Source organism: Mastomys coucha, unplaced genomic scaffold (genome assembly GCF_008632895.1).
Source record: "Mastomys coucha isolate ucsf_1 unplaced genomic scaffold, UCSF_Mcou_1 pScaffold9, whole genome shotgun sequence".
Taxonomy (NCBI): domain Eukaryota; kingdom Metazoa; phylum Chordata; class Mammalia; order Rodentia; family Muridae; genus Mastomys; species Mastomys coucha.
In genome coordinates, this window is record NW_022196915.1 from 90,994,991 (window position 1) to 91,002,722 (window position 7,732).

At 40.5% G+C, this 7,732-nt stretch overlaps 1 long non-coding RNA gene across 1 annotated transcript; it reads left to right on the top strand.

Annotated features, from left to right (window-relative positions):
• The first annotated feature begins 4,753 nt into the window (after positions 1-4,753).
• Positions 4,754-7,130, top strand: LOC116085043. The gene is made up of 4 exons (XR_004116380.1): positions 4,754-4,895; positions 5,312-5,373; positions 5,722-5,768; positions 7,014-7,130. It is a non-coding gene; the product is annotated as an uncharacterized LOC116085043 (long non-coding RNA).
• Positions 7,131-7,732: the final 602 nt, after the last annotated feature.

Consider the following 7,732-nt stretch of genomic DNA (forward strand, 5'->3'; position numbering starts at 1 on the left):
GTCCCAGTATTGAGAGAAAGGAGACAGTTAAAAAAGAGTGGTGAGTTTGGAAGCTGTAGGGCTTCATAGTGAGCTCCAGGTCAGCCGGCACAACATATTGAGACCTGTCAAAATACATACACACATACACACATACACACATACATACATACATACATACATATACACATATATACATGCATGCATGCATACATACATACATATACGCATACATACATACATACATACATACATACATGCTGGCAAGCATACAAGAAGAATCAAAAAGACCACACAGAATGATCCACACTACTTATTGAAATGGGGCCATCAAGGCGTTTGGTTAGCTAGTAAGGAAAAGAGTTTGTTTTCAGTCATGTTAAAGTTTTAGAAAGGAATCTCAGAAGGAATTTGTCCTGAGGAGAACCAGAGAGATAGTTCTGGATTTAAAAGGAGAAAAGCAAAACCTCACTTAATTTGAACTAACTTGATAAACAAATACGCATTATTTACAAGCTGATCAGTCTCGTGTTTTTTCTGAATGGGCCTTTACAATTATTTCTTGCAGTACCCTTCTTCTCCACATCACACCCCTCCTTTCCCTTTCCTCCTTCTCACAGAGTTCAGCAAGGTATCTGAACATGTCCTCACTGTCACCCGTCTCGGCTCACCTTTCCTGACACAACCCTAAGAACATCCAGTGAGGTGGCGTCTACCACAGGGGAAGGAGCATCCTGTCTCAGAAGACAACGGGGTACCAAGGATTCTAACAAGCCTGCCCTTGCTACGTCCTCACCCCTACTCTTGTTCGTTGCCTTTGGATCATTACCTTCTTATCCATTCATACTTTCTCCCAACTATTCACTTCAACCCAAGTGCAAACAACACAAGAAGCCTTGATCATCCCAGCACTCGAGAAGCTGAGACAGGAGAATCATAAATTGGAAACCAGTCCGTGCTACACAGTGAGGCCTGGCCTCCAAAATGGAGAAGAGACTAAAATAAAATAAAAAAAACAAATGAACAAAACCCAATAAAGCTTATTTCTTCAGGTCTCCACTGTTACACGAAGGCCCTGGTGTTATACAAAGTTTATATTAAGTTTATACGTGCTTCTCTCATTCACCTAATTTCTGCATGCATGTCTCAGTCATGAGCCTTGATTGCTGAGAGCAAGGCATCTGTAAACTCCTGTACTTATGTCTGACTTTCATTCAGAAAACTTTTCTGCTTTAGAAAGAAAGATGTCTGTCCTACTCCCTCGAACTCAGCACACTCTTGCACACAGCAAGCAGTCAAACTCTTTTGAGAATATAACTCTGTTATCTAAATGACAGACACTTTTGCAAAAGGTTGAAATTTTCAACAGACAGGAAATAGGAGACTCAAGGCCAAGACCATGATGAAGCATAGGTATCTAAGCAGAGGCAACCATGGTCTGGAAATGCGAAGGACCCATGCTGTGCCATGCTTTGCTTTGGGAGAAGAACCCAAGCTTGGTTCAGACAAAGATGGGAAATGAGCAGATGCCCTGCACTGGCATGCAGGCTGGCACATTCCAGAAGATGAAATCAAGTCAGTAAAACTGGAAATGAGTCAGAAAGCAGACAGATAAACTGACTGAGAGTCTAAGAGATCGGACGATATTGTGCCCCAGAAAACAACCTGCTAACTCTGCACTTTTCTTTTCAAGGACAAAAGAAAAACAAAAACAAAAACCAAACAATCCAGTCCATGTTTTTAGTGGCAACATGGACCATTGAGTATGGTGACCCAGGGTCATGCACCATCCAGTAACCGGAGCAAATTATTTTCTCTAATTGTCCAGTTTCCATATATGTAGGATGAGGTGGTATTGGTGAGGTTTGCAGATCTCAGCTGATCCGATAGGGCAAAGACCCCAAAGCAGTAATTCTGAGAATGTCCTTGCTAGAGTCCAAAAATGCCAGCTAAGAGTTCTGTTTCCTGTGTCTTTGTTTTCTCCTGAATAGCATCCCTGCTTAAAAGGCTCTCTGTGACTAAATGACTGACTCTAAGGAGACATCTAGATGTCTCGTTGGGCCTAATGGACTGACCATCTTACCTCTTTTCCATACCTCTCCCCACATTCTGCCATAGTCCTTTAAAAAGACTTGCGGCTCAATGGTACCTTACTTCCTGTGATCTCTTCTTTTATATAGCAACACTGCTGCTGTTGCTGCTGGGGGGGGGGGGGGGAGAGAGAGAGAGAGAGAGAGAGAGAGAGAGAGAGAGAGATGCTATATTGCAACATAGCAACTCTCTCTCTTTCTCCCTTCTTTCTTCCCTCCCTCTTAAATTCCAATGTATGAATTCACAACAAAAAACTTCTAAAACTCGCCATCTGTGATGGATGAGTTTCATCAAATGCCACTGACTCAGAGGAAGTTTTGTGTGGCTGTCTCACACCATAACTTCTAAGCAAAGCCCACCCAAAGAGCGAGAAAGGCTTTGTCATGTGCAAAGGCATTCCCATATTCCCATTATCAATAATAGTTGCTTTGTAAACTTTTAAGAATTAAATCAGTCCTTATAAAGAGGTTAGAAGACTGCCTGGTGTGATATTACCACTAAATAGAAGTCGATTTTAAACATATCACACACACACACACACACACACACACACATATATATATATATATATACATATATATATATATATACATATACACACATACATATATACAGAGATATGGGCAATCATTGCTCTTAAAAATAATTATGAATACAAAACAATTACTCTTAATAAGGAAAGGCATATTTTCTGATTTTTTACATTAAAAAGACTAGTCTGGATCAAAATGTAGGAGCACACATTAGTAATCTGAACAGTGAGAAGGCTGAGGTAGAATGACCATGTGCTTAAAGCCAGCCTGAGTTACACTGGTAGGACCCTGTCCAAATAAATCATAAAGACCTGTACCTGCCATTTGAAGGACGGCCCCGGTGGGTGTGAGCCCGCCAAGCACCTCCTGTGCTGGTTTTTATGGAAGGGTACTGCAGATTGTTAGACTGAGGCTACACAATGGGGTAGAGAAAACCAGCCAGAAGACTTAAGAGTAAAACAGAAACGAGTAAAAGGTAAAATTAATATATTGTAGGGGAAAGAAAAATCCTAGGGAAATGTCCAGAGAAAGATGGTTTCAAGTATGCTGCCATTCCTCCAGGGGTGTAAGAAAAAACATAAGATTGAGGATAAAGTTACCAGTTCAGTTGGTGTCTTAGTTAGGGTTTTACTGCTGTGCACAGACACCATGACCAAGGCAAGTCTTATATAGACAACATTGAATTGGGGCTGGCTTACAGGTTCAGAGCTTCAGTCCATTATTGTCAAGGCAGGAACATGGCAGCACCCAGGCAGGTATGGTGTAAGCAGAGCTGAGGGTTCAACATCTCCATCTGAAGGTTGCTAATGGAAGACTGACTTCCAGACAGCTAGGGTCACAGCTTCCACAGTGACACACCTACTCCAAGAAGGTCACACCTCCTAATAGTGCCACTCCCTGGGTCAAGCATATACAAATAATTGGTAATGGAGGTGATATCATAAATAGATGTAGCTGGCTGAAGCTTAGAAGAAATGGCAAAGACACAGTTTGGAGGCCACTAAACCCATCAAATATGCTGGGAACTCAAGCTTTCACAGAATTCAAGATTGTGATTAAAGGTGAAGAACAGGGAGAAAAAAAGGACATTTGTCCTGTGGGGCTGTGGGACTCTTGCTACCAATAGTCCTAGAGACGAAGGGAGTTCAAACATGATGTGTCAATATGGATGTCTAGATCACCAACAGTGCAGGAGAAGCTAACACAACCCTGAAGAACTTGATTGGTCACACAACATGCACAAAACTGTGGCACTGTCCTTTTGTTCCCACCAAAAGCACTGGGACTTTCTCAAGGAACCCAAATGCAAGCTGCTGTTAGAACTTCAAGTCAAAGCCAGCGTCATGCCCCAGGTGAATTAGCTACACACCATTTGAGTTTGTTGATAACAGACATTTGTACTCTCTGTTCCACAAACGTTCAGTACAAGCAGAAACCTGTTGTTGCTGGTTAGAAACAGGCTGGAACCTAACACCAATCATTTCATTTTCAACTCAATTTACACATTTATTTCTACCTCCTATAAGAAGAAACCTTTAATTGCATGGTTACTGGTAATGAGAGTTAACATAGCTACAAATGTGAAACCATTTTCTCCTCCAATCTATGATTTCATCTATTAGTCAGAAATAAATGTGCAAGGAAATTCAAGATCCACATGCAGAAGGGACCCCTCAGTTTGTATATATTTATAACACTGCCATTTTCAGCATATTGAGTCCCAAGTGATAATTGAATATTTTATTCATTCTTTATGTATTCTTCCCTTCTTTCCATCAATATATATTATTACATGGAGGACTGAAAGTCAGGTTATACAAAAGTCTTGTCTTCTAAATATTTACCAAGACTAGTTAAAGAATATATATATATATATATATATATATATATATATATATATATATGAACCCTGAATCAATAACAATGAAGAGAAATGGAAATGGAGAGGAGTGAGCAAGTGGCTGGTTGCCTGAGGCTGTCAGAGAAGACTTCCCAGAGGTGGATCTTTAAATCTGAGTATGCAAACAAGAGGGGAAGAACATCCTGCAGATAAGCAACTCATGGCAAGGCACTGAGAACAGAGGGTGGAGACAATTAGTCAGGGAACAAGAGAAAGTTTGTTGCTGGTGTAGTTCAAAGACAGACAACAACAAGCCTGGGGGGAGCAATGGTTTGCAAAAGGCTTCACAGACTGCTTTACTTGTCTTCATTGTCTTTACATGTAAGGGTTTTTTCTTTTGCAAGTGATTGTTTCCAAAGTGAATTCATCTGTTGGGTGTTCAGAAATAGAAGGTGAGTGGTCTATATGGGTAATTATGAAAGAGAAAGGAAAGAAAAAGGTGAAAGTGAGAATGGGGGAGCAGAAGGAGGGACGGATTTGGAGAGGGACTGCTTAGGAAACTTGCAACAGTCTAGGTAAGAGTTACTGTAGCCTTTTCTAAAACATTGGTACCGGTGACATATACGTATTTGGAAATGATTGGCTTTAATGCCCAGTTAGGAGATATGGAGGCTTTATACATCACTAAGAAGGCCCGCTAACTTCAGGGCACCTGCACTCAATTCCGTTGCACTCAAAGGGAGATGCGCACGTTAAGTCACATTCTTCCTGGCGCATGGCTGAATGCAGAGTTCAACCTCAGGGAAAGTATTGAAACCTGTGCTTGATTATTTCATCGTGTTGTTGGTCGTACATGGCCTAATCCTAGGAATGATGAGGATGGAGGTGTCCCTGAGAATGTCGAAGAACCGGAAACCCTGGAGTGGCCAGGTGTGTGAGAAGAAGAGAGACTCTCCATTACCATTAAGATCTAAGTGCTGGACGCCACAAAGTCACTCCATGTGACAGATCTCATCTGGGAGGTTTGCTGGAGAGAGGGTATACAGAGGCGGCCTCTGGCTAAGAGTGGAGGGAAGGAGAGCAGGGAGAGGAGGGACTGGCCGTTTATAAGAGGATGTAGCGGGTGCGGGGGGCAGGGGGAAGATATGGTGACAGTGGGCATGTGTCCCATCTTGACAGCTAGTGATAACATATACTACTGTCACTGGGTCCTTGGGGCAGGTGGTGGGGATACCTGGTTGCTAACAATTACTTCTATGCCTATGTTGTCTCATCAAGCACAATGATGTAGTTCAAATGGATGACTCGTCTGTTAATGCAAACAGGTAAGCTCATAGACCTTTAAGTCTAATTTTATTAAAGAAATATCTCCAGTCATCCCTCTATTCTCATGAGTAATTTACATATGTAAATCTCAAGTTTTTAAAGAAGGACTAAATGGACATTAGCTAGTGCTAATTTGGTTTTGGCCATGCAATTTATTATCTAACTCTAAATAGGCTGGGGTAGTGGTATAGCCATAGACCCTACACTTAGGATGAATGTGTCCTTAGGTATTGTCCTTAGCACAAGAAATAAAACAAAGTACAGTAAAAGCATGTGAGTCTAAACAAAAGAGACTTGTTAATGGTTTTAGCATCATTTGCGCAATGAAATGATAACTCCTCTCCTTTATTTTCCTTGTGTTCCCCTATGCCAGTCATAATCTCTGGTAAAAACTACAGAGAGGCATTATTTACTTGTGGCCTCGTCTAGATGTTCATGCTATGTGGCTTTATGCTAGCATTGAGCTTATGACCTTTCTGTCTCAGCCTCCCAAAATCAGGGATCAAAATGGTGGGCCTCTACATCCAACCCAATAAAAACAGCACAGACCTCTCTGTCCGTGGAATAGACTGGAAATAATGTCCCAGTGTAATAGCACAAAGTGACCATGCTACTCTACCACTGAATCAAATTTCCTTTCAAAAAGGTAGATGTTGGTAATGCTTGCTTTCCCACAGCGTATTTACTCCAGTATATTTCATTCGTTCTTCACACAATGTTCATCCTATGGTAAAAGTCAATGCTCTCATCTCCATGCAATCAAAAAGGAAGCATGAGTTTTCCAGAGAAGTGAATGACTGGTGTAAAATTGTAACCAACATGAATTATCTAATTTAAAGGAGTCCACAAGTCTTCATTAGAATATTACAATCATTAATGAGCTCCTGGGAAGTCTGTGAGGTGACTTAGCAAGCAAAAGTGTGAAAGAAAAAAAAAAGGCAAAAAGCTTGTGAGCCTAGGGGGCTTGAGTTCTATCCCTGAACCTATGAAAAGGTAGAAGGAACAATCTGATTCTATGAAATTGTCCTCTGACCTCCATTTACATGCCCTGGCACACGGTGATGATGTTGACGATGACGACAATGACCGAGCAGTCCACAAAAATATATTTGTGACTGTTGAATGCACTGACATGACCAGGTGTTTCCAAAATAATGGGAAGATTGTAAATGTCAATCAATCAGTCCTTCTTCTCTCCCTTTCAGTACTCAGCTAGCTCTCATTTTATTTATTTTTATTCTCAGATTGAGCCTCACTAAGTTAGCAAGGCTGGCTAACTTGTTTCTATAGAGGAGCTCGGCCTTAGAACCTGAAACACTCCTACCTCGGACTCTTGGACAGCTGAGGTCACAGCCCTGTACCACTAGACATGACAGAATGCTATGTTTTGAAAAAATACTTATTTATGCATAAATATTTTATATAAAAATAAATATTTTATTTATAAGTAATATAAAGTAAATTTTTATTTTGTGCAAAAAAATGAGACAATACAGAAAATGAAGGACATGGGTTTCAGTGAAAGACATTGAATTATAATCTCCACTCTCACTATGTAATCATTGTCTATATCATTTTGACTCAATTATTTCTCTCCCTGGACCTATATACTACTCTATAAAACACAGATAGGCTAAGACTGTTTGGTATCAAGTGAGATAGTACACGTAAAACCCTGATAGTTTTTGCACAAAACAGTTGTTCAGTAAACTTTGCAGTGTTCACATCACACATATCTCTGAGGCACTGGCTAAGGACGATATTCTTCTATACTTTTTTTTCTTATTCCTTAAGATTATTTAAGATTTATTTCACTTGTTTTGACCGTGACATGACATATGGAAGGAGAATGGAGGCACAACTCTCTTGGCTCTGGATGCAGTTTTGCTTTTTTTTAACTTTGTAATTATATTTATGTACAGAAAACTTAGTATACATTTAACCCAATTTAGTGGCCAGTTCT